Consider the following 27,258-nt stretch of genomic DNA (forward strand, 5'->3'; position numbering starts at 1 on the left):
ACTCTATAAAGGGAAGCAGTACTCTATTAAGGGAAGCAGTAAACTATAAAGGGGAGCAGTACTCTATAAAGGGAAGCAGTACTCTATAAAGGGGAGCAGTACTCTATAAAGGGAAGCAGTACTCTATAAAGGGAAGCAGTACTCTATAGAGGGAAGCAGTACTCTATAAAGGGGAGCAGTACTCTATAAAGGGAAGCAGTACTCTATAAAGGGGAGCAGTACTCTATAAAGGGAAGCAGTACTCTATAAAGGGGAGCAGTACTCTATAAAGGGAAGCAGTACTCTATAAAGGGAAGCAGTAAACTATAAAGGAAGCAGTACTTATACAGGAAGCAGTACTCTATAAAGGGAGCAGTACTCTATAAAGGGGAGCAGTACTCTATAAAGGGAAGCAGTAGGAACAGGAATGTACTGTCAGCTTGGTTTATGTTTCCTTCCTCTTAGATTTCTCCCAAAAGGTAGACCACCACCACCACTAGCGCTGTCTTTCTCTCTGTCTGACAGTCAGTACCTCAGACAGTACCTCCGGGATTGATCCTCTGCTAACACAACCCATAGCCTACTGGGAGGGGCTCGAGTTACACCATTACAAAGACAAACCCAGGTGACCTAAGATGCATATCCCAATACAACTTCTAAGGGCTCTTCAGAAAATGTCTTACATCAGATTATATGTATATTATATGGATCATATGGCACATTGTAACTGTATGTGACTCGTTTCGGGAAACTAGGCATTATATCGCTCGTCACTACTTCACAGAAGTGCAGAAATGCCTTCTGGGTAACATTAAAACAGCCTAACCAGCTCTGCTAGGGTGAGTAAAATGGTCACAGTGAGCTGCTGAACCAAAATATTCAAGGGCCATTTTCTCAAAAGTGAGGGTACAAGTTTAGCAACTTTCAAAGCAGAATTACGTTCCCATTGTTCCTCAACTGTGGTGTATGATATATAATTTTCTAGCTGAGTCTCTACTTTTACCCAATGTAAAAAACACAATTTCAAATTTTGCTACATTATGATAACACTGGAGACAAGAGGAGAGGAGAGGAGACGAGCCAAGTCCAGAGGAAAGGAGAGAAGACAAGCCTAGAGGAAAAGAGAGAAGACAAGCCTAGAGGAAAGGAGAGAAGACAAGCCTAGAGGAAAAGAGAGAAGACAAGCCTAGAGGAAAAGAGAGAAGACAAGCCTAGAGGAAAAGGGAGAAGACAAGCCTAGAGGAAAGGAGAGAAGACAAGCCTAGAGGAAAGGAGAGGAGAGAAGAGGAGAGGAGAGAAGCCAAGTGAAGAGCAGAGAAAAGTCGAGAGGAGCGAAGAGATGACAAGCCAAGTCCAGATAGAGAAGAGAAAAGAAGCCAAGAGAGGAGATGAGAAGAAAGAAGAGGAGAGAGAAGATAATCCAAGAGAAAGATAAGAGAAGACAAAAGATAAAGATAATTGTTCTTCTCCCCTTACTCGCCCCCCTCTCCATGCTACCCTGCTGTGGGGTGACCAGTCCAAGTCTCTCCAGCTGCTCATCGAATCGGGGGCCGATGTGAGTCTTATGGACGTTACCCTGGCGTTGAGCTGGGCATCCCCACTCATCCCCTCTCCATTCCCATGGATGTTAAAGCATTGGGCGAGGCGCTCTATAGGCCGGGTCACCCACCATACCACCCCATCAACCTACAAGTGTCAGGGAACCACAGCGAGATGATCCAATTCCTGCTAGTTGAGTCTCCGCAGTTTCATGTGGTATTGGGATTCTCTTGGCTGCAGCGACACAATCCCTCTATTGACAGGGCTACTCGTGGGCTTGAGTCCGTCCTGCACCCCACCATACCCCTGCCTCTCTGTCTGGCTGTCTGCTTGTGTGTGTGTGTGTCAATATGTTAGCTTAGTACCCCCCCACCTTTAGAAAGTATTCACACCACTTTAGATCTATTCAAACTCATTTAGATTGTATTCACACCACTTTAGAACCCTTTAGAAAGTATTCACACCACTTTTGAAAGAATTCACACCACTTTTGAAAGTATTCACACCCCTTTCGATAGTATTCACACTCCTTTAGAGAGTATCCACACCCCTTTAGATAGTATCCACACCCTTTTAGATAGTATTCACACTCCTTTAGAGAGTATTCTCACCCCTTTAGATAGTATTCACTCCCTTTTAGATAGTATTCACACTCCTTTAGAGAGTATTCTCACCCCTTTAGATAGTATCCACACCCCTTTAGATAGTATTCACTCCCCTTTAGATAGTATTCACTCCCCTTTAGATAGTATTCACACCCCATTAGAGAGTATTCACACCCCTTTCGATAGTATTCACACCCCATTAGAGAGTATTCACACCCCATTAGAGAGTATTCACACCCCATTAGAGAGTATTCACACCCCATTAGAGAGTATTCACACCCCTTTAGAGAGTATTCACACCCCATTAGAGAGTATTCACACCCCATTAGAGAGTATTCACACCCCATTAGAGAGTATTCACACGTCACAACATGCACACAGAGTGGATAGAGTCAGAGCCCACTGAGTGGATAGAATAGGTGCAACCTCAGAGATGACGTATAATGGCTCCAGACACTAAACCCACGCATCCTGTGCCAGACCTTAGGCTCCAGGAAGAAAGATATATATATATTTTTTTCAGTACTAAGATCTTAAAAGTGAATTTGTTGTTACTTAGTTTCCACCTTGTTAAAAATGAACCAGGATAGAGGACAATCTCCCCCAAGGCCCAAGAAGGGTGTGACCGACGTACAGACATTGTGGAGACAAGCGCCCGGTTCCCATTACTCACGCCATCCCTTCACATGGTTTGCAATAGGTATAGACACGTATTCACAGAAGGAAACATTCTGACCTCCTTTGCCCTATTCTATTTCTGATATTCGGCATAGCAACAGGGACATGCGATAGAGAAGCCTGACAGCTCCACTCTCTGGGCCGAAGGTGACAGGCCCATATGAGGGTGGAAGTACAGCCGTACATTCTAATAACGAGAGTTCAACAGTTGAATCACATGAGCATATTCTGCAGATAAGACATCTTAATGATCTAATTCTGATTTATCCACCACACTATATCCACCCCCTTAGATAGTATTCACACCCTTTTAAATAGTATTCACTCCCCTTTAGATAGTATTCACTCCCCTTTAGATAGTATTCACTCCCCTTTAGATAGTATTCACTCCCCTTTAGATAGTATTCACTCCCCTTTTTATAGTATTCACTCCCCTTTAGATAGTATTCACTTCCCTTTAGATAGTATTCACTCCCCTTTAGATAGTATTCACTCCCCTTTAGATAGTATTCACTTCCCTTTAGATAGTATTCACTCCCCTTTAGATAGTATTCACTCCCCTTTTTATAGTATTCACTCCCCTTTAGATAGTATTCACTTCCCTTTAGATAGTATTCACTCCCCTTTTTATAGTATTCACTCCCCTTTTTATAGTATTCACTCCCCTTTAGATAGTATTCACTCCCCTTTTTATAGTATTCACTCCCCTTTAGATAGTATTCACACCCCATTAGAGAGTATTCACACCCCTTTCGATAGTATTCACTCCCCTTTAGAGAGTATTCACTCCCCTTTAGAGAGTATTCACTCCCCTTTAGATAGTATTCACTCCCCTTTTTATAGTATTCACTCCCCTTTAGATAGTATTCACTTCCCTTTAGATAGTATTCACTCCCCTTTAGATAGTATTCACTCCCCTTTAGATAGTATTCACTTCCCTTTAGATAGTATTCACTCCCCTTTAGATAGTATTCACTCCCTTTTATAGTATTCACTCCCTTTAGATAGTATTCACTTCCTTTAGATAGTATTCACTCCCCTTTTTATAGTATTCACTCCCTTTTATAGTATTCACTCCCTTTAGATAGTATTCACTTCCCTTTAGATAGTATTCACTCCCTTTTATTATTCACTCCCCTTTAGATAGTATTCACACCCCATTAGAGAGTATTCACACCCCTTGTGATAGTATTACTCCCTTTAGGGACATGTATGTCACTCATTTGATCCAGCTATTCACTCCCTTTAGATAGTATTCACTCCCCTTTAGATAGTATTCACTTCCCTTTAGATAGTATTCACTCCCCTTTAGATAGTATGCACTCCCCTTTAGATAGTATTCACTCCCCTTTAGAGAGTATTCACACCCCTTTAGAGAGTATTCACACCCCATTAGAGAGTATTCACACCCCTTTCGATAGTATTCACACCCCTTTAGATAGTATTCACACTCCTTTAGATAGTATTCACTCCCCTTTAGATAGTATTCACACCCCTTTAGATAGTATTCACTCCCCTTTAGATAGTATTCACACCCCTTTAGATAGTATTCACTCCCCTTTAGATAGTATTCACTCCCCTTTAGATAGTATTCACTCCCCTTTAGATAGTATTCACACCCCTTTAGATAGTATTCACTCCCCTTTAGATAGTATTCAGGCTGTGTTCTAGATAGTATTCACTCCCCTTTAGATGTATTCAGGCCCCTTTAGATAGTATTTACTCCTTTAGATAGTGTTCCCCTTTAGATAGTACTGTAGGGTTGAGGCATTTGTTCCACCAACCCTTCGGTTACTGGTCCAACGCTCAAACCACTAGGCTACCCTGCCACCACATATTTCACATTTCATTGTGTTACAGCCTGAATTGAAAATGTATTAAATATGGGTTTTTTTCCGCACCCATCTACACTCAATACCTCATAATAACAAAGTAAAAACATGATTTTAGAAATGTTTGCACATTGATTGCAAATGAAATTCAGAAATATCTGTTTTCTAAGTATTCACATCCCTCGTTCAATACATGTTCTAGAATCACCTTTACAGCGATTACTGAGTCTTTAGAGCTTCTGGACACCTGGATTGTACAATATGTACAATATTTATATGTACAATATTTACCCATTATCAGAATTTTTTTTTTTAGTATTCAAGCTCTGTCAAGATGGTTGTTGGTCATTACTAGACAGCCATTTTCAAGTCTTGCCATAGATTTTTAAGCCAATTTAAGTCAAAGGTGTTACTCAGTCACTCAGGAACATTCAATGTTGTCTTGGTAAACAACTCAAGTGTAGAGCTGGCCTTGTGTTTTAGGTTATTGTCCTGCTGAAAGGGGAATTTGTATCCGAGTGTCTGTTACAAACAGCAGGTGTGGAAACTGTAGTGCAGACTGAACCAAATTTTCCTCAAGGATTTTGCCTGTACTTAGCTGTTTTCAGATTTTGTTTATTTAAACAAAAACTCCTTAGTCCATGTCGATGACAAGCATACCCATAACATGATGCAGCCACCACCATGCTTGAACATATGAAGTGGTACTCAGTGATGTATTGTGTTGGATTTGCCACAAACATAACTCTTGTATTCAGGACAGAAAGTTCATGTCTTTGACACATTTTTATAGCATTAATTGAGTGCCTTGTTCTGCTAGAACAGGATGCATGTTTTTGATTTAAAAAAAAATCTGTACATGCTTCCTTCTTTTCACCGCAACAGTTACTGTAGGAAGTAGCTACAATGTTGTTGATCCATCCTCAGTTTTCTCAAATCACAACCCTTAAACTCTGTAACAGTTTTAAAATCACCAATGGGCGAATAGTGAAATTCTGAGCAGTTTGAGGCTTCCTCTCCTGCAATTGAGTTAGGAAGGATGCCTGTGTCTTTGTAGTGACTGTGTACTGATACACCATCCAAAGTTAATAACTTGCCAAAGGGGATGTTCTATAATTTTTACACATGTAACAATAGGCGCCCTTCTTTGCCAAGCATTAAAACCCTCCCTGGTCTTTGTGGTTGAAAATGTTTTCTTTACTACAGTCTGATAGGGGGACCTTACTGATAATTGTATGTGTGGGTTACAGAAATCTTTAAACCACTATTATTGAACATGGAATTAGTCCATGCAACTTATTATGTGACTTGCTAAGCACATTTTACTCATCAGGAACTTATTTAGGATTGCCATAACAAAGGGGTTGAATATATTGACTGAAGATATTTCATGTGTGTGTAGATCAGTGACACAATAACTCAATGTAATCCATTTTAAATTCAGGCTGTACCACAACAGCATGTGGAAGAAATCAAAGGGTGTGAAAACTTTCTGAAGGCACTGTAATGTACTACTTTAAACAAGGCCTGTCAAAAGTTGTGCGCACTATAGGGATTAGGGTGCCATTTGGGATCCAGGCCTGTACTGTATACAAACAGCAGGTGTGGAACTGTAGTCTGACAGACATTCCCTGATAGAAAGGATCTTTCAATAGGCACAGCCTGTCAGCCATTACTGTTGCTCCTCGTTGCCACTGCAAGGGTTAGGGGCAGTGAGCTGCTGTTCCCAGCTACAGTATCCTGTAGGGTTACAATACCTACCACCCTGGACAAGACAACACCTAAATACTGGAGCTGTCAAAAGTTGTGTCTGACAGTTCAGGGGTTGAGGCTGTTCACTGAGTAAAGTCTGCCAGCCTTCACTGCTGCTGTGTTCTGCTAGCTACAGTACTGTAGGGGTTGAGGCTGTGTTCTGCTACAGTACTGTAGGGGTTGAGGCTGTGTTCTGCTAGCTACAGTACTGTAGGGGTTGAGGCTGTGTTCTGCTAGCTACAGTACTGTAGGGATTGAGGCTGTGTTCTGCTAGCTACAGTACTGTAGGGGTTGAGGCTGTGTTCTGCTAGCTACAGTACTGTAGGGGTTGAGGCTGTGTTCTGCAAGCTACAGTACTGCAGGGGTTGAGGCTGTGTTCTGCTACAGTACTGTAGGGTTGAGGCTGTGTTCTGCTAGCTACAGTACTGTAGGGGTTGAGGCTGTGTTCTGCTAGCTACAGTACTGTAGGGGTTGAGGCTGTGTTCTGCTACTGTACTGTAGGGGTTGAGGCTGTGTTCTGTTAGCTACAGTACTGTAGAGGTTGAGGCTGTGTTCTGCTAGCTACAGTACTGTAGGGGTTGAGGCTGTGTTCTGTTAGCTACAGTACTGTAGGTGTTGAGGCTGTGTTCTGCTAGCTACAGTACTGTAGGGTTGAGGCTGTGTTCTGCTAGCTACAGTACTGTAGGGGTTGAGGCTGTGTTCTGCTACAGTACTGTAGGGGTTGAGGCTGTGTTCTGCTAGCTACAGTACTGTAGGGGTTGAGGCTGTGTTCTGTTAGCTACAGTACTGTAGGGGTTGAGGCTGTGTTCTGCTAGCTACAATACTGTAGGGGTTGAGCCTGTGTTCTGCTAGCTACAGTACTGTAGGGTTGAGGCTGTGTTCTGCTAGCTACAGTACTGTAGGGGTTGAGGCTGTGTTCTGCTAGCTACAGTACTGTAGGGTTGAGGCTGTGTTCTGCTACAGTACTGTAGGGTTGAGGCTGTGTTCTGTTAGCTACAGTACTGTAGGGGTTGAGGCTGTGTTCTGCTAGCTACAGTACTGTAGGGGTTGAGGCTGTGTTCTGCAAGCTACAGTACTGTAGGGGTTGAGGCTGTGTTCTGCTACAGTACTGTAGGGGTTGAGGCTGTGTTCTGCTAGCTACAGTACTGTAGAGGTTGAGGCTGTGTTCTGCTACAGTACTGTAGGGTTGAGGCTGTGTTCTGCTAGCTACAGTACTGTAGGGGTTGAGGCTGTGTTCTGCTAGCTACAGTACTGTAGGGGTTGAGGCCGTGTTCTGCTACAGTACTGTAGGGTTGAGGCTGTGTTCTGCTATCTACATTACTGTAGGGTTGAGGCTGTGTTCTGCTAGCTACAGTACTGTAGGCGTTGAGGCTGTGTTCTGCTAGCTACAGTACTGTAGAGGTTGCGGCTGTGTTCTGTTAGCTACAGTACTGTAGAGGTTGAGGCTGTGTTCTGCTAGCTACAGTACTGTAGGGGTTGAGGCTGTGTTCTGCTACAGTACTGTAGGGGTTGAGGCTGTGTTCTGCTAGCTACAGTACTGTAGTGGTTGAGGCTGTGTTCTGCTAGCTACAGTACTGTAGGGGTTGAGGCTGTGTTCTGCTAGCTACAGTACTGTAGGGGTTGAGGCTGTGTTCTGCTACAGTACTGTAGGGGTTGAGGCTGTGTTCTGCTAGCTACAGTACTGTAGGGGTTGAGGCTGTGTTCTGGGGTTGAGGCTGTGTTCTGCTAGCTACAGTACTGTAGGGGTTGAGGCTGTGTTCTGCTACAGTACTGTAGGGTTGAGGCTGTGTTCTGCTAGCTACAATACTGTAGTGGTTGAGGCTGTGTTCTGCTAGCTACAGTACTGTAGGGGTTGAGGCTGTGTTCTGCTAGCTACAGTACTGTAGGGGTTGAGGCTGTGTTCTGTTAGCTACAGTACTGTAGGGGTTGAGGCTGTGTTCTGCTACAGTACTGTAGGGGTTGAGGCTGTGTTCTGCTAGCTACAGTACTGTAGGGGTTGAGGCTGTGTTCTGCTACAGTACTGTAGGGGTTGAGGCTGTGTTCTGTTAGCTACAGTACTGTAGGGTTGAGGCTGTGTTCTGTTAGCTACAGTACTGTAGGGGTTGAGGCTGTGTTCTGCTATCTACAGTACTGTAGGGGTTGAGGCTGTGTTCTGCTACAGTACTGTAGGGTTGAGGCTGTGTTCTGTTAGCTACAGTACTGTAGGGGTTGAGGCTGTGTTCTGCTAGCTACAGTACTGTAGGGGTTGAGGCTGTGTTCTGCTAGCTACAGTACTGTAGGGGTTGAGGCTGTGTTCTGTTAGCTACAGTACTGTAGGGTTGAGGCTGTGTTCTGTTAGCTACAGTACTGTAGGGGTTGAGGCTGTGTTCTGCTATCTACAGTACTGTAGGGGTTGAGGCTGTGTTCTGCTAGCTACAGTACTGTAGAGGTTGAGACTGTGTTCTGCTACAGTACTGTAGGGGTTGAGGCTGTGTTCTGTTAGCTACAGTACTGTAGAGGTTGAGACTGTGTTCTGCTACAGTACTGTAGGGGTTGAGGCTGTGTTCTGCTAGCTACAGTACTGTAGGGGTTGAGTCTGTGTTCTGCTAGCTACAGTACTGTAGGGGTTGAGGCTGTGTTCTGCTACAGTACTGTAGGGGTTGAGGCTGTGTTCTGCTAGCTACAGTACTGTAGGGGTTGAGGCTGTGTTCTGCTAGCTACAGTACTGTAGAGGTTGAGGCTGTGTTCTGCTAGCTACAGTACTGTAGAGGTTGAGGCTGTGTTCTGCTAGCTACAGTACTGTAGGGGTTGAGGCTGTGTTCTGCTACAGTACTGTAGGGGTTGAGGCTGTGTTCTGCTAGCTACAGTACTGTAGGATTTGAGGCTGTGTTCTGCTAGCTACAGTACTGTAGGGGTTGAGGCTGTGTTCTACTATCTACAGTACTGTAGGGGTTGAGGCTGTGTTCTACTATCTACAGTACTGTAGGGGTTGAGGCTGTGTTCTACTATCTACAGTACTGTAGGGGTTGAGGCTGTGTTCTACTATCTACAGTACTGTTCTGCCAGATATAGAAGAGGCATTAACCTAGCGCCAGGTATGGAAGAGGAGTTAGACTAGCGCCATGTAGAGAAGAGGATTTAGGACTAGCGCAAGGTATAGAAGAGGTGTTACCCTAGCGCCAGGTATAGAAGAGGATTTAGACTAGCGCCAGGTAGAGAAGAGGATTTAGGACTAGCTCAAGGTATAGAAGCGGATTTAGACTAGCGCCAGATATAGAAGAGGATTTAGACTAGCGCCAGGTAGAGAAGAGGATTTAGACTAGCGCCAGGTGTAGAAGAGGATTGAGACTAGCACCAGGTATAGAAGAGGATTTAGACTAGCGACAGGTATAGAAGAGGATTTAGACTAGCGCCAGGTATAGAAGAGGAGTTAGACTAGCGCCAGGTATAGAAGAGGATTTAGACTAGCAACAGGTATAGAAGAGGAGTTAGACTAGCGCCAGGTATAGAAGAGGATTTAGACTAGCGACAGGTATAGAAGAGGATTTAGACTAGCGCCAGGTATAGAAGAGGAGTTAGACTAGCGCCAGGTATAGAAGAGGATTTAGACTAGCGACAGGTATAGAAGAGGATTTAGACTAGCGCCAGGTATAGAAGAGGATTTAGACTAGCGCCAGATATAGAAGAGTCTTTAGACTAGCGCCAGGTATAGAAGAGGATTTAGACTAGCGCCAGGTATAGAAGAGGATTTAGACTAGCGCCAGGTAGAGAAGAGGAGTTAGACTAGCGCCAGGTATAGAAGAGGTTTTAGACTAGCGCCAGGTGTAGAAGAGGATTTAGACTACCGCCAGGTATAGAAGAGGATTTAGACTAGCGCCAGTTTAGAAGAGGATTTAGACTAGCGCCAGCTTTAGAAGAGGATTTAGACTTGCGCCAGGTAGAGAAGAGGATTTAGACTAGCGCCAGGTATAGAAGAGAATTTATACTAGCGCCAGATATAGAAGAGGATTTAGACTAGCGTCACGAAGAGAAGAGGATTTAGACTAGCACCAGATATAGAAGAGTCTTTAGACTAGCGCCAGGTATAGAAGAGGATTTAGACTAGCGCCAGGTAGAGAAGAGGAGTTAGACTAGCGCCAGGTAGAGAAGAGGATTTAGGACTAGCGCAAGGTATAGAAGAGGATTTAGACTAGCGCCAGGTATAGAAGAGGATTTATACTAGCGCCAGATATAGAAGAGGCGTTAACCTAGCGCCACGTATAGAAGAGGATTTAGACTAGCGCCAGGTAGAGAAGAGGATTTAAACTAGCGCCAGATATAGAAGAGGATTTAGACTAGCGCCAGACATAGAAGAGGTGTTACCCTAGCGCCAGGTATAGAAGAGGATTTAGACTAGCGCCAGGTAGAGAAGAGGATTTAGGACTAGCTCAAGGTATAGAAGCAGATTTAGACTAGCGCCAGGTAGAGAAGAGGAGTTAGACTAGCGCCAGGTAGAGAAGAGGATTTAGACTAGCGCCAGGTATAGAAGAGGAGTTAGACTAGCGCCAGATATAGAAGAGGATTTAGACTAGCGCCAGGTATAGAAGAGGATTTAGACTAGCGCCAGATATAGAAGAGTCTTTAGACTAGCGCCAGGTATAGAAGAGGATTTAGACTAGCGCCAGGTATAGAAGAGGATTTAGACTAGCGCCAGGTAGAGAAGAGGAGTACTGTAGGGGTTGAGGCTGTGTTCTGCTAGCTACAGTACTGTAGAGGTTGAGGCTGTGTTCTGCTAGCTACAGTACTGTAGAGGTTGAGGCTGTGTTCTGCTAGCTACAGTACTGTAGGGGTTGAGGCTGTGTTCTGCTACAGTACTGTAGGGGTTGAGGCTGTGTTCTGCTAGCTACAGTACTGTAGGATTTGAGGCTGTGTTCTGCTAGCTACAGTACTGTAGGGGTTGAGGCTGTGTTCTACTATCTACAGTACTGTAGGGGTTGAGGCTGTGTTCTACTATCTACAGTACTGTAGGGGTTGAGGCTGTGTTCTACTATCTACAGTACTGTTCTGCCAGATATAGAAGAGGCATTAACCTAGCGCCAGGTATGGAAGAGGAGTTAGACTAGCGCCATGTAGAGAAGAGGATTTAGGACTAGCGCAAGGTATAGAAGAGGTGTTACCCTAGCGCCAGGTATAGAAGAGGATTTAGACTAGCGCCAGGTAGAGAAGAGGATTTAGGACTAGCTCAAGGTATAGAAGCGGATTTAGACTAGCGCCAGATATAGAAGAGGATTTAGACTAGCGCCAGGTAGAGAAGAGGATTTAGACTAGCGCCAGGTGTAGAAGAGGATTGAGACTAGCACCAGCATTAGAAGAGGATTTAGACTAGCGCCAGGTATAGAAGAGGATTTAGACTAGCGCCAGGTATAGAAGAGGAGTTAGACTAGCGCCAGGTATAGAAGAGGAGTTAGACTAGCGCCAGGTATAGAAGAGGATTTAGACTAGCGACAGGTATAGAAGAGGATTTAGACTAGCGACAGGTATAGAAGAGGATTTAGACTAGCGCCAGGTATAGAAGAGGAGTTAGACTAGCGCCAGGTATAGAAGAGGATTTAGACTAGCGACAGGTATAGAAGAGGATTTAGACTAGCGCCAGGTATAGAAGAGGATTTAGACTAGCGCCAGATATAGAAGAGTCTTTAGACTAGCGCCAGGTATAGAAGAGGATTTAGACTAGCGCCAGGTATAGAAGAGGATTTAGACTAGCGCCAGGTAGAGAAGAGGAGTTAGACTAGCGCCAGGTATAGAAGAGGATTTAGACTAGCGCCAGGTGTAGAAGAGGATTTAGACTACCGCCAGGTATAGAAGAGGATTTAGACTAGCGCCAGTTTAGAAGAGGATTTAGACTAGCGCCAGCTTTAGAAGAGGATTTAGACTTGCGCCAGGTAGAGAAGAGGATTTAGACTAGCGCCAGGTATAGAAGAGAATTTATACTAGCGCCAGATATAGAAGAGGATTTAGACTAGCGCCACGAAGAGAAGAGGATTTAGACTAGCACCAGATATAGAAGAGTCTTTAGCGCCAGGTATAGAAGAGGATTTAGACTAGCTCAAGGTAGAGAAGCAGATTTAGACTAGCGCCAGGTAGAGAAGAGGAGTTAGGACTAGCGCCAGGTAGAGAAGAGGATTTAGACTAGCGCCAGGTATAGAAGAGGATTTAGACTAGCGCCAGATATAGAAGAGGATTTAGACTAGCGCCAGGTATAGAAGAGGATTTAGACTAGCGCCAGGTATAGAAGAGGATTTAGACTAGCGCCAGGTAGAGAAGAGGATTTAGACTAGCGCCAGGTATAGAAGAGGTTTTAGACTAGCGCCAGGTATAGAAGAGGATTTAGACTAGCGCCAGGTATAGAAGAGGATTTAGACTAGCGCCAGGTTAGAAGAGGATTTAGACTAGCGCCAGGTTTAGAAGAGGATTTAGACTAGCGCCAGGTAGAGAAGAGGATTTAGACTAGCGCCAGGTATAGAAGAGGATTTAGACTAGCGCCAGATATAGAAGAGGATTTAGACTAGCGCCAGGTATAGAAGAGGATTTAGACTAGCGCCAGGTATAGAAGAGTCTTTAGACTAGCGCCAGGTGTAGAAGAGGATTTAGACTAGCGCCAGGTATAGAAGAGGATTTAGACTAGCGCCAGGTAGAAGAGGATTTAGGACTAGCGCCAGGTATAGAAGAGGATTTAGACTAGCGCCAGGTATAGAAGAGGATTTAGACTAGCGCCAGGTATAGAAGAGGATTTAGACTAGCGCCAGGTATAGAAGAGGATTTAGACTAGCGCCAGATATAGAAGAGGTAGTATAGAAGAGGATTTAGACTAGCGCCAGATATAGAAGAGGATTTAGACTAGCGCCAGAGGTATAGAAGAGGTGTTACCCTAGCGCCAGGTATAGAAGAGGATTTAGACTAGCGCCAGGTAGAGAAGAGGATTTAGGACTAGCTCAAGGTATAGAAGCAGATTTAGACTAGCGCCAGGTAGAGAAGAGGAGTTAGACTAGCGCCAGGTAGAGAAGAGGATTTAGACTAGCGCCAGGTATAGAAGAGGAGTTAGACTAGCGACAGGTATAGAAGAGGATTTAGACTAGCGCCAGGTAGAGAAGAGGATTTAGACTAGCGCCAGGTATAGAAGAGGAGTTAGACTAGCGCCAGATATAGAAGAGGATTTAGACTAGCATCAGGTATAGAAGAGGATTTAGACTAGCGCCAGGTATAGAAGAGGATTTAGGACTAGTATTAACACTTCCCCTGTTCAGTGATCTTGTTCTATCTTCCCCTGTTCAGTGATCATGTTCTATCTTCCCCTGTTCAGTGATCATGGTAGACCCTCCAGCTTTGATGCAATAGACTGAAGATGAATATAGAATAGGCTGGAATTAAACAGAATAGATTTGAACCAAATTGAACAGAACAGAATAGACAGTAGATTATACTGTATATAGATATATCAGACAGAACAGACTGTAGATTATACTGTATGTAGATATATCAGATAGAACAGAACAGACAGTAGATTATACTGTATATAGATATATCAGATAGAACATATATATCAGATAGAACAGACAGTAGATTATATTGTATATAGATATATCAGATAGAACAGAACAGACTGTAGATTATATTGTATATAGATATATCAGATAGAACAGACTGTAGATTATACTGTATATAGATATATCAGATAGAACAGACTGTAGATTATACTGTATATAGATATATCAGATAGAACAGAACAGACTGTAGATTATACTGTATGTAGATATATCAGATAGAACAGACTGCAGATTATACTGTATGTAGATATATCAGACAGAACAGACTGTAGATTATACTGTATATAGATATATCAGATAGAACAGACAGTAGATTATACTGTATGTAGATATATCAGATAGAACAGAACAGACTGCAGATTATATTGTATATAGATATATCAGATAGAACAGAACAGACTGCAGATTATACTGTATGTAGATATATCAGACAGAACAGACTGTAGATTATACTGTATATAGATATATCAGATAGAACAGACAGTAGATTATACTGTATGTAGATATATCAGATAGAACAGAACAGACTGCAGATTATATTGTATATAGATATATCAGATAGAACAGAACAGACTGTAGATTATACTGTATGTAGATATATCAGATAGAACAGACTGTAGATTATACTGTATGTAGATATATCAGATAGAACAGACTGTAGATTATACTGTATATAGATATATCAGATAGAACAGACAGTAGATTATACTGTATATAGATATATCAGATAGAACAGACAGTAGATTATACTGTATGTAGATATATCAGATAGAACAGACTGTAGATTATACTGTATGTAGATATATCAGATAGAACAGAACAGACTGTAGATTATATTGTATATAGATATATCAGATAGAACAGAACAGACTGTAGATTATATTGTATATAGATATATCAGATAGAACAGACTGTAGATTATACTGTATGTAGATATATCAGATAGAATAGACAGTAGATTATACTGTATATAGATATATCAGATAGAACAGACAGTAGATTATACTGTATATAGATATATCAGATAGAACAGACAGTAGATTATACTGTATATAGATATATCAGATAGAACAGACTGTAGATTATACTGTATGTAGATATATCAGAAAGAACAGACAGTAGATTATACTGTATATAGATATATCAGACAGAATAGACAGTAGATTATACTCTATGTAGATATATCAGATAGAACAGAACAGACTGCAGATTATACTGTATATAGATATTTCAGATAGAACATATATATCAGATAGAACAGACAGTAGATTATACTGTATGTAGATATATCAGATAGAACAGAAAAGACTGTAGATTATACTGTATATAGATATATCAGATAGAACAGACTATAGATTATACTGTATATAGATATATCAGACAGAACAGACAGTAGATTATACTGTATGTAGATATATCAGATAGAACAGACTGTAGATTATACTGTATGTAGATATATCAGACAGAACAGACAGTAGATTATACTGTATGTAGATATATCAGACAGAACAGACAGTAGATTATATTGTATATAGATATATCAGATAGAACAGAGGAGTTAGATTATACTGTATATAGATATATCAGATAGATACAGAACAGACAGTAGATTATACTGTAAATAGATATATCAGATAGAACAGATTGTAGATTATACTGTAGGTAGATATATCAGATAGACAGAACAGACTGTAGATTATATTGTATATAGATATATCAGATAGAACAGAACAGACTGTAGATTATACTGTATATAGATATATCAGATAGAACAGACAGTGTAGATTATACTGTATATAGATATATCAGACAGAACAGACTGTAGATTATATTGTATATAGATATATCAGATAGAACAGAACAGACTGTAGATTATACTGTATATAGATATATCAGATAGAACAGACAGTAGATTATACTGTATATAGATATATCAGATAGAACAGAACAGACTGTAGATTATACTGTATATAGATAGCGCCAGATAGAACAGACTGTAGATTATACTGTATATAGATATATCAGATAGAACAGACTGTAGATTATACTGTATATAGATATATCAGATAGAACAGACTGTAGATTATACTGTATATAGATATATCAGATAGAACAGACTGTAGATTATACTGTATGTAGATATATCAGATAGAACAGACTGTAGATTATACTGTATATAGATATTAGATAGAAAGACAGTATATTATACTGTACATAGATATATCAGATAGAACAAACATACTAGATTATATTGTGTATAGATATATCAGATAGAACAGAACAGAATTTAGATTATACTGTAGGTATAAAGACAGAACAGACTAGATTAACTGATATAGAATAGATTTAGACAGTAGATTAATCTGTAGATTATATATATATAGATATATCAGATAGAACAGAACAGACAGTAGATTAACTGTATATAGATATATCAGATAGAACAGACTGTAGATTATATTGTATATAGATATATCAGATAGAACAGACTGTAGATGATATTGTAGATAGATATATCAGATAGAACAGACTTAGATTATACTGTATATAGATATATCAGATAGAACAGAACAGACTGCAGATTATATTGTATGTAGATATATCAGATAGAACAGACAGTAGATTATACTGTATATAGATATATCAGATAGAACAGACTGCAGATTATATTGTATGTAGATATATCAGATAGAACAGAACAGACTGTAGATTATACTGTATATAGATATATCAGATAGAACAGACAGTAGATTATACTGTATATAGATATATCAGATAGAACAGACTGTAGATTATACTGTATATAGATATATCAGATAGAACAGAACAGACTGTAGATTATACTGTATATAGATATATCAGATAGAACAGACAGTAGATTATACTGTATATAGATATATCAGATAGAACAGAACAGACTGTAGATTATACTGTATATAGATATATCAGATAGAACAGACTGCAGATTATATTGTATATAGATATATCAGATAGAACAGAACAGACTGCAGATTATATTGTATATAGATATATCAGATAGAACAGACTGTAGATTATACTGTATATAGATATATCAGATAGAACAGACTGTAGATTATACTGTATATAGATATATCAGATAGAACAGACAGTAGATTATATTGTATATAGATATATCAGATAGAACAGACTGTAGATTATACTGTATATAGATATATCAGATAGAACAGACTGTAGATTATACTGTATATAGATATATCAGATAGAACAGACAGTAGATTATACTGTATATAGATATATCAGATAGAACAGACAGACTAGATTATACTGTATATAGATATATCAGATAGAACAGACTGTAGATTATACTGTATATAGATATATCAGATAGAACAGACTGTAGATTATACTGTATATAGATATATCAGATAGAACAGACTGTAGATTATACTGTATATAGATATATCAGATAGAACAGACTGTAGATTATACTGTATATAGATATATCAGATAGAACAGACTGTAGATTATATTGTATGTAGATATATCAGATAGAACAGACTGTAGATTATACTGTATATAGATATATCAGATAGAACAGAACAGACTGTAGATTATACTGTATATAGATATATCAGATAGAACAGAACAGACTGTAGATTATATTGTATATAGATATATCAGATAGAACAGACAGTAGATTATACTGTATGTAGATATATCAGATAGAACAGAACAGACTGTAGATTATATTGTATGTAGATATATCAGATAGAACAGACTGTCGATTATACTGTATATAGATATATCAGATAGAACAGAACAGACTGCAGATTATATTGTATATAGATATATCAGATAGAACAGACTGTAGATTATACTGTATATAGATATATCAGATAGAACAGACTGTAGATTATACTGTATATAGATATTAGATAGAAAATACTATATTATACTGTACATAGATATATCAGATAGAAAATACTATATTATATTGTGTATAGATATATCAGATAGAACAGAGACTGTAGATTATACTGTATAAAACAGAATATTTATACTGTATATAGATATATCAGATAGAACAGACTGTAGATTATACTGTATATAGATATATCAGATAGAACAGACTGTAGATTATACTGTATATAGATATATCAGATAGAACAGAACAGACTGTAGATTATACTGTATGTAGATATATCAGATAGAACAGACTGCAGATTATACTGTATGTAGATATATCAGACAGAACAGACTGTAGATTATACTGTATATAGATATATCAGATAGAACAGACAGTAGATTATACTGTATGTAGATATATCAGATAGAACAGAACAGACTGCAGATTATATTGTATATAGATATATCAGACAGAACAGACTGTAGATTATACTGTATGTAGATATATCAGATAGAACAGAACAGACTGTAGATTATACTGTATATAGATATATCAGATAGAACAGACAGTAGATTATACTGTATGTAGATATATCAGATAGAACAGAACAGACTGTAGATTATATTGTATATAGATATATCAGATAGAACAGAACAGACTGTAGATTATATTGTATATAGATATATCAGATAGAACAGACTGTAGATTATACTGTATATAGATATATCAGATAGAACAGACTGTAGATTATACTGTATATAGATATATCAGATAGAACAGAAGTAGACTGTATATAGATATTCAGATACAGACTGTAGATTATACTGTATAGATATATCAGATAGAACAGACTGTAGATTATACTGTATATAGATATATCAGATAGAACAGACAGAATGTAGATTATACTGTATATAGATATATCAGATAGAACAGAACAGACTGTAGATTATATTGTATCAGATAGATATATCAGATAGAACAGACAGTAGATTATACTGTATATAGATATCAGATAGAACAGAAAAGACTGTAGATTATACTGATAGATATATCAGATAGAACAGACTGTAGATTATATTGTATATAGATATATCAGATAGAACAGACTGTAGATTATACTGTATGTAGATATATCAGATAGAACAGACTGTAGATTATACTGTATATAGATATATCAGATAGAACAGAAGTAGACTGTATGTAGATATTAGACAGAACAGACTGTAGATTATATTGTATATAGATATATCAGATAGAACAGACTGTAGATTATACTGTATATAGATATATCAGACAGAACAGACTGTAGATTATACTGTATATAGATATATCAGATAGAACAGACTGTAGATTATACTGTATGTAGATATATCAGATAGAACAGAACAGACTGTAGATTATATTGTATATAGATATATCAGATAGAACAGAACAGACTGCAGATTATACTGTATATAGATATATCAGATAGAACAGACTGTAGATTATACTGTATATAGATATATCAGATAGAACAGACTGTAGATTATACTGTATGTAGATATATCAGATAGAACAGAACAGACTGTAGATTATACTGTATATAGATATATCAGATAGAACAGAACAGACTGTAGATTATACTGTATGTAGATATATCAGATAGAACAGACAGTAGATTATACTGTATATAGATATATCAGATAGAACAGACTGTAGATTATACTGTATATAGATATATCAGATAGAACAGAACAGAGTAGATTATACTGTATATAGATATATCAGATAGAACAGACAGTAGATTATACTGTATATAGATATATCAGATAGAACAGACTGTAGATTATACTGTATGTAGATATATCAGATAGAACAGAACAGACTGTAGATTATATTGTATATAGATATATCAGATAGAACAGAACAGACTGTAGATTATATTGTATATAGATATATCAGATAGAACAGACTGTAGATTATACTGTATGTAGATATATCAGATAGAATAGACAGTAGATTATACTGTATATAGATATATCAGATAGAACAGACAGTAGATTATACTGTATATAGATATATCAGATAGAACAGACTGTAGATTATACTGTATGTAGATATATCAGAAAGAACAGACAGTAGATTATACTGTATATAGATATATCAGACAGAATAGACAGTAGATTATACTCTATGTAGATATATCAGATAGAACAGAACAGACTGCAGATTATACTGTATATAGATATTTCAGATAGAACAGACTATAGATTATACTGTATATAGATATATCAGATAGAACAGAACAGACTGTAGATTATACTGTATATAGATATATCAGATAGAACAGACAGTAGATTATACTGTATGTAGATATATCAGATAGAACAGAAAAGACTGTAGATTATACTGTATATAGATATATCAGATAGAACAGACTATAACTGTATATAGATATAAATCTAGGATGTACAGAACAGACAGAAGCCAGTAGATTATACTGTATATAGATATATCAGACAGAACAGACAGTAGATTATACTGTATGTAGATATATCAGATAGAACAGACTGTAGATTATACTGTATGTAGATATATCAGACAGAACAGACAGTAGATTATACTGTATGTAGATATATCAGACAGAACAGACAGTAGATTATATTGTATATAGATATATCAGATAGAACAGACTGTAGATTATACTGTATATAGATATATCAGATAGAACAGAACAGACTGTAGATTATACTGTAAATAGATATATCAGATAGAACAGACTGTAGATTATATATGTATCAGTAGATATATCAGATAGAACAGAACAGACTGTAGATTATATTGTATATAGATATATCAGATAGAACAGAACAGACTGTAGATTATACTGTATATAGATATATCAGATAGAACAGACTGTAGATTATACTGTATATAGATATATCAGATAGAACAGAACAGACTGTAGATTATATTGTATATAGATATATCAGATAGAACAGAACAGACTGTAGATTATACTGTATATAGATATATCAGATAGAACAGACTGTAGATTATATTGTATATAGATATATCAGATAGAACAGAACAGACTGTAGATTATACTGTATATAGATATATCAGATAGAACAGACTGTAGATTATACTGTATATAGATATATCAGATAGAACAGACTGTAGATTATACTGTATATAGATATATCAGATAGAACAGACTGTAGATTATACTGTATATAGATATCAGATAGAACAGACTGTAGATTATACTGTATATAGATATATCAGATAGAACAGACTGTAGATTATACTGTATATAGATATTAGATAGAAAATACTATATTATACTGTACATAGATATATCAGATAGAAAATACTATATTATATTGTGTATAGATATATCAGATAGAACAGAACAGACTGTAGATTATACTGTACGTATAAAACAGAATAGATTAGAACCGAATTGAACAGAATAGACAGTAGATTAATCTGTATATATATATATATATATCAGATAGAACAAAACAGACAGTAGATTATACTGTATATAGATATATCAGATAGAACAGAACAGACTGTAGATTATACTGTATATAGATATATCAGATAGAACAGACTGTAGATTATATTGTATGTAGATATATCAGATAGAACAGAACAGACTGTAGATTATACTGTATATAGATATATCAGATAGAACAGAACAGACTGCAGATTATATTGTATGTAGATATATCAGATAGAACAGACAGTAGATTAATCTGTATATAGATATATCAGATAGAACAGAACAGACTGTAGATTATATTGTATGTAGATATATCAGATAGAACAGAACAGACTGTAGATTATACTGTATATAGATATATCAGATAGAACAGACAGTAGATTATACTGTATGTAGATATATCAGATAGAACAGACTGTAGATTATACTGTATATAGATATATCAGATAGAACAGACTGTAGATTATACTGTATGTAGATATATCAGATAGAACAGACTGTAGATTATACTGTATATAGATATATCAGATAGAACAGAACAGACTGTAGATGATATTGTATATAGATATATCAATAGAACAGAACAGACTGTAGATGATATTGTATATAGATATATCAGATAGAACAGACTGTAGATTATACTGTATATAGATATATCAATAGAACAGAACAGACTGTAGATGATATTGTATATAGATATATCAGATAGAACAGACTGTAGATGATATTGTATATAGATATATCAGATAGAACAGACTGTAGATTATACTGTATATAGATATATCAGATAGAACAGACTGTAGATTATACTGTATGTAGATATATCAATAGGATAGAACAGACTGTAGATTATATTGTATGTAGATATATCAGATAGAACAGAACAGACTGTAGATTATACTGTATATAGATATATCAGATAGAACAGAACAGACTGTAGATTATATTGTATATAGATATATCAATAGAACAGAACAGACTGTAGATGATATTGTATATAGATATATCAGATAGAACAGACTGTAGATGATATTGTATATAGATATATCAGATAGAACAGACTGTAGATTATACTGTATATAGATATATCAGATAGAACAGACTGTAGATTATACTGTATGTAGATATATCAGATAGAACAGACAGTAGATTATACTGTATATAGATATATCAGATAGAACAGACTGTAGATTATACTGTATATAGATATATCAGATAGAACAGAACAGACTGTAGATTATACTGTATATAGATATATCAGATAGAACAGACTGTAGATTATACTGTATATAGATATATCAGATAGAACAGACTGTAGATTATACTGTATATAGATATATCAGATAGAACAGAACAGACTGCAGATTATACTGTATATAGATATATCAGATAGAACAGACTGTAGATTATACTGTATATAGATATATCAGATAGAACAGACTGTAGATTATACTGTATGTAGATATATCAGATAGAACAGAACAGACAGTAGATTAATCTGTATATAGATATATCAGATAGAACAGACTGTAGATTATACTGTATATAGATATTTCAGATAGAACAGACTGTAGATTATACTGTATGTAGATATATCAGATAGAACAGAACAGACAGTAGATTAATCTGTATATAGATATATCAGATAGAACAGACAGTAGATTATACTGTATATAGATATTTCAGATAGAACATATATATCAGATGTAATGATCTGGCAGCGATTTTGCCTTCATCAGGTTTTTCCACATTACCTGCATCTAATTCCTCAACCGATTTAATTTCCTTTTCACACGTAATATTTTGATTTGTCAGTTATTTTCTAAACCTCTCTGTGATTTCAGCTGTACATAGTCTATTGGTATATAGCCCACCCATTTTCACCTACCTCATTCCCCATACTGTTTTTATTTATTTACTTTTCTGCTATTTTGCACACCAATATCTCTACCTGTACATGACCATCTGATCATTTATCACTCCAGTGTTAATCTGCAAAATTGTAATTATTCGCCTACCTCCTCATGCCTTTTGCACACATTGTATATAGACTGCCCATTTTTTTCTACTGTGTTATTGACTTGTTAATTGTTTACTCCATGTGCAACTCTGTGTTGTCTGTTCACACTGCTATGCTTTATCTTGGCCAGGTCGCAGTTGCAAATGAGAACTTGTTCTCAACTAGCCTACCTGGTTAAATAAAGGTGAATTAAAAATAAATAAAAAAAGTCGCACATACAAATCTGAAGGTAAATCTAGGATGTACTGTAAATTTGATACAGAAGCCAGAAGACTAAGCTGTAATTCCTTCCACTGTGATCCATTCCTCCATCCCACATTCCCTGTAACATCCTTAACCCAAAGCTCTTAAACTAATTGCGTTGCCACCCTCCCAGGTTCCCTCCCAGGTCTGCTACTCATTACGTTGAGTTGAATCTCACACAGTTTCTACTGACTGATGAACAGAGAGTAGGGATCCAAGAGAAGAGATGTACGCCATCTTGAGAAGCTGGTTATGTGGACCTAACATCAGTCTGGATTAGGATATGTCTCTCCCCTCCTCTCCTCTCCTCTCCTCTCCTCTCCTCTCCTCTCCTCTCCTCTCCTCTCCTCTCCTCTCCCCAGGTGGTGGCTGACTGGTGGATTAAAACATCATAGCATTGCTTACGTCACATTCCACAATGAATGAAACCCTCTATACTGTCATTCTGTTTTTAAGGAGGAGAGGAGAGAGGGAGGGGATACTAGAGTAAGCATAACATCTATAAATGCAACTAGCATCTTTTGTTGCTCGACTAAGAATGTGCTGAAAGGAGGAAATAGCCTATTTCTACGTAGCATAATTACAAAGTCCCCTGCTGTTAACCAGTCAACACCCTACTGCCACCAGACCTCCTGTTAACCAATCAACACCCTACTGCCACCAGACCTCCTGTTACCAATCAACACCCTACTACCACCAGACCTGCTGTTAACCAATCAACACCCTACTGCCACCAGACCTGCTGTTAACCAATCAACACCCTACTGCCACCAGACCTCCTGTTACCAATCAACACCCTACTACCACCAGACCTGCTGTTAACCAATCAACACCCTACTACCACCAGACCTGCTGTTAACCAATCAACACCCTACTGCCACCAGACCTGCTGTTAACCAATCAACACCCTACTGCCACCAGACCTGCTGTTAACCAATCAACACCCTACTGCCACCAGACCTGCTGTTACCCAATCAACACCCTACTACCACCAGACCTGCTGTTAACCAATCAACACCCTACTTACAACAGATCTGCTGTTAACCAATCAACACCCTACTGCCACCAGACCTGCTGTTACCCAATCAACACCCTACTACCACCAGACCTGCTGTTAACCAATCAACACCCTACTTACAACAGATCTGCTGTTACCCAATCAACACCCTACTACCACCAGACCTGCTGTTAACCAATCAACACCCTACTGCCACCAGACCTGCTGTTAACCAATCAACACCCTACTACCACCAGACCTGCTGTTAACCAATCAACACCCTACTACCACCAGACCTGCTGTTAACCAATCAACACCCTACTACCACCAGACCTGCTGTTAACCAATCAACACCCTACTACCACCAGACCTGCTGTTAACCAATCAACACCCTACTACCACCAGACCTGCTGTTAACCAATCAGTACCCTACTACCACCAGACCTGCTGTTAACCAATCAACACCCTACTACCACCAGACCTGCTGTTAACCAATCAACACCCTACTGCCACCAGACCTGCTGTTAACCAATCAACACCCTACTACCACCAGACCTGCTGTTAACCAATCAACACCCTACTGCCACCAGACCTGCTGTTAACCAATCAACACCCTACTGCCACCAGACCTGCTGTTAACCAATCAACACCCTACTACCACCAGACCTGCTGTTAACCAATCAACACCCTACTGCCACCAGACCTGCTGTTACCCAATCAACACCCTACTGCCACCAGACCTGCTGTTACCCAATCAACACCCTACTACCACCAGACCTGCTGTTAACCAATCAACACCCTACTACCACCAGGCCTGCTGTTAACCAATCAACACCCTACTACATTTACATTTACATTTAAGTAATTTAGCAGACGCTCTTATCCAGAGCGACTACCACCAGACCTGCTGTTAACCAATCAACACCCTACTGCCACCAGACCTGCTGTTAACCAATCAACACCCTACTACCACCAGACCTGCTGTTAACCAATCAACACCCTGCTGTTAACCAATCAACACCCGTCTGCCACCAGACCTGCTGTTACCCAATCAACACCCTACTACCACCAGACCTGCTGTTAACCAATCAACACCCTACTTACAACAGATCTGCTGTTACCCAATCAACACCCTACTGACACCAGACCTGCTGTTACCCAATCAACACCCTACTACCACCAGACCTGCTGTTAACCAATCAACACCCTACTACCACCAGGCCTGCTGTTAACCAATCAACACCCTACTACCACCAGACCTGCTGTTAACCAATCAACACCCTACTACCACCAGGCCTGCTGGTAACCAATCAACACCCTACTACCACCAGACCTGCTGTTAACCAATCAACACCCTACTTACAACAGATCTGCTGTTACCCAATCAACACCCTACTACCACCAGGCCTGCTGGTAACCAATCAACACCCTACTGCCACCAGACCTGCTGTTAACCAATCAACACCCTATGTACTCCTGTAACCTCTAGACTAACTACCACCAATACCCCTGCCCCAGTCAATACTATGTACCCCTGTCACCACTAGACTAACTGCCACCAATACCCCTGCCCCAGTCAATACTATGTACCCCTGTCACCACTAGACTAACTACCACCAATACCCCTGCCCCAGTCAATACTATGTACCCCTGTCACCACTAGACTAACTGCCACCAATACCCCTGCCCCAGTCAATACTATGTACCCCTGTCACCACTAGACTAACAACCACCAATACCTCTTCCCCAGTCAATACTATGTACCCCTGTCACCACTAGACTAACTGCCACCAATACCCCTGCCTCTAGCAGTACATGTATACCCATGTTACCACTAGGCTAACTGCCACCAATACCCCTGCCTCTAGCAGTACATGTATACCCATGTTACCACTAGACTAACTGCCACCAATACCCCTGCCTCTAGCAGTACATGTATACCCATGTTACCACTAGACTAACTGACTCGCGTGATGGAAACCAATACCCCTGCCTCTAGCAGTACATGTCTTATACCCATGTTACCACTAGACTAACTACCACCAATGACCCCCTGCCTCAAAGAAATAGCAGTACATGCATATACCCATGTTACCACTAGACTAACTGCCACCAATACCCCTGCCTCTAGCAGTACATGTATACCCATGTTACCACTAGGCTAACTGCCACCAATACCCCTGCCTCTAGCAGTACATGTATACCCATGTTACCACTAGACTAACTGCCACCAATACCCCTGCCTCTAGCAGTACATGTATACCCATGTTACCACTAGGCTATCCCTGGTTGTGATACAACTCATATATTTGTACAATGCAGATTTGGTGTGGTGTCTCCATAACATTATTGTAATTACTTTTGTTCAGCTAAACTCTCTGTTGTAATGCAACCAGTGTCAAATGTTGTATAAGTAGACTGTGTACAGGGCTTCAGTACCTCATTGCTGTAGCATGATTAGCTACGCTGGGACACAATAAAACAAAACCATCATCATAATAAGACAACACTGGGAGTCTGAAGCGTGCCAAAAAATGGTACCCTATTCCCTACATAGTGCACTTCTTTTCACCAGAACCTGGACTCTAGTCAAAACTAGTGCACTGTATAGGGAATAGGGTGCCATTTTGGATTCACAATCTGTAAAGAGAGTCAGTGGGGGTTGAGAT

Source organism: Oncorhynchus nerka, linkage group LG4 (assembly GCF_034236695.1).
Source record: "Oncorhynchus nerka isolate Pitt River linkage group LG4, Oner_Uvic_2.0, whole genome shotgun sequence".
Lineage (NCBI taxonomy): Eukaryota > Metazoa > Chordata > Actinopteri > Salmoniformes > Salmonidae > Oncorhynchus > Oncorhynchus nerka.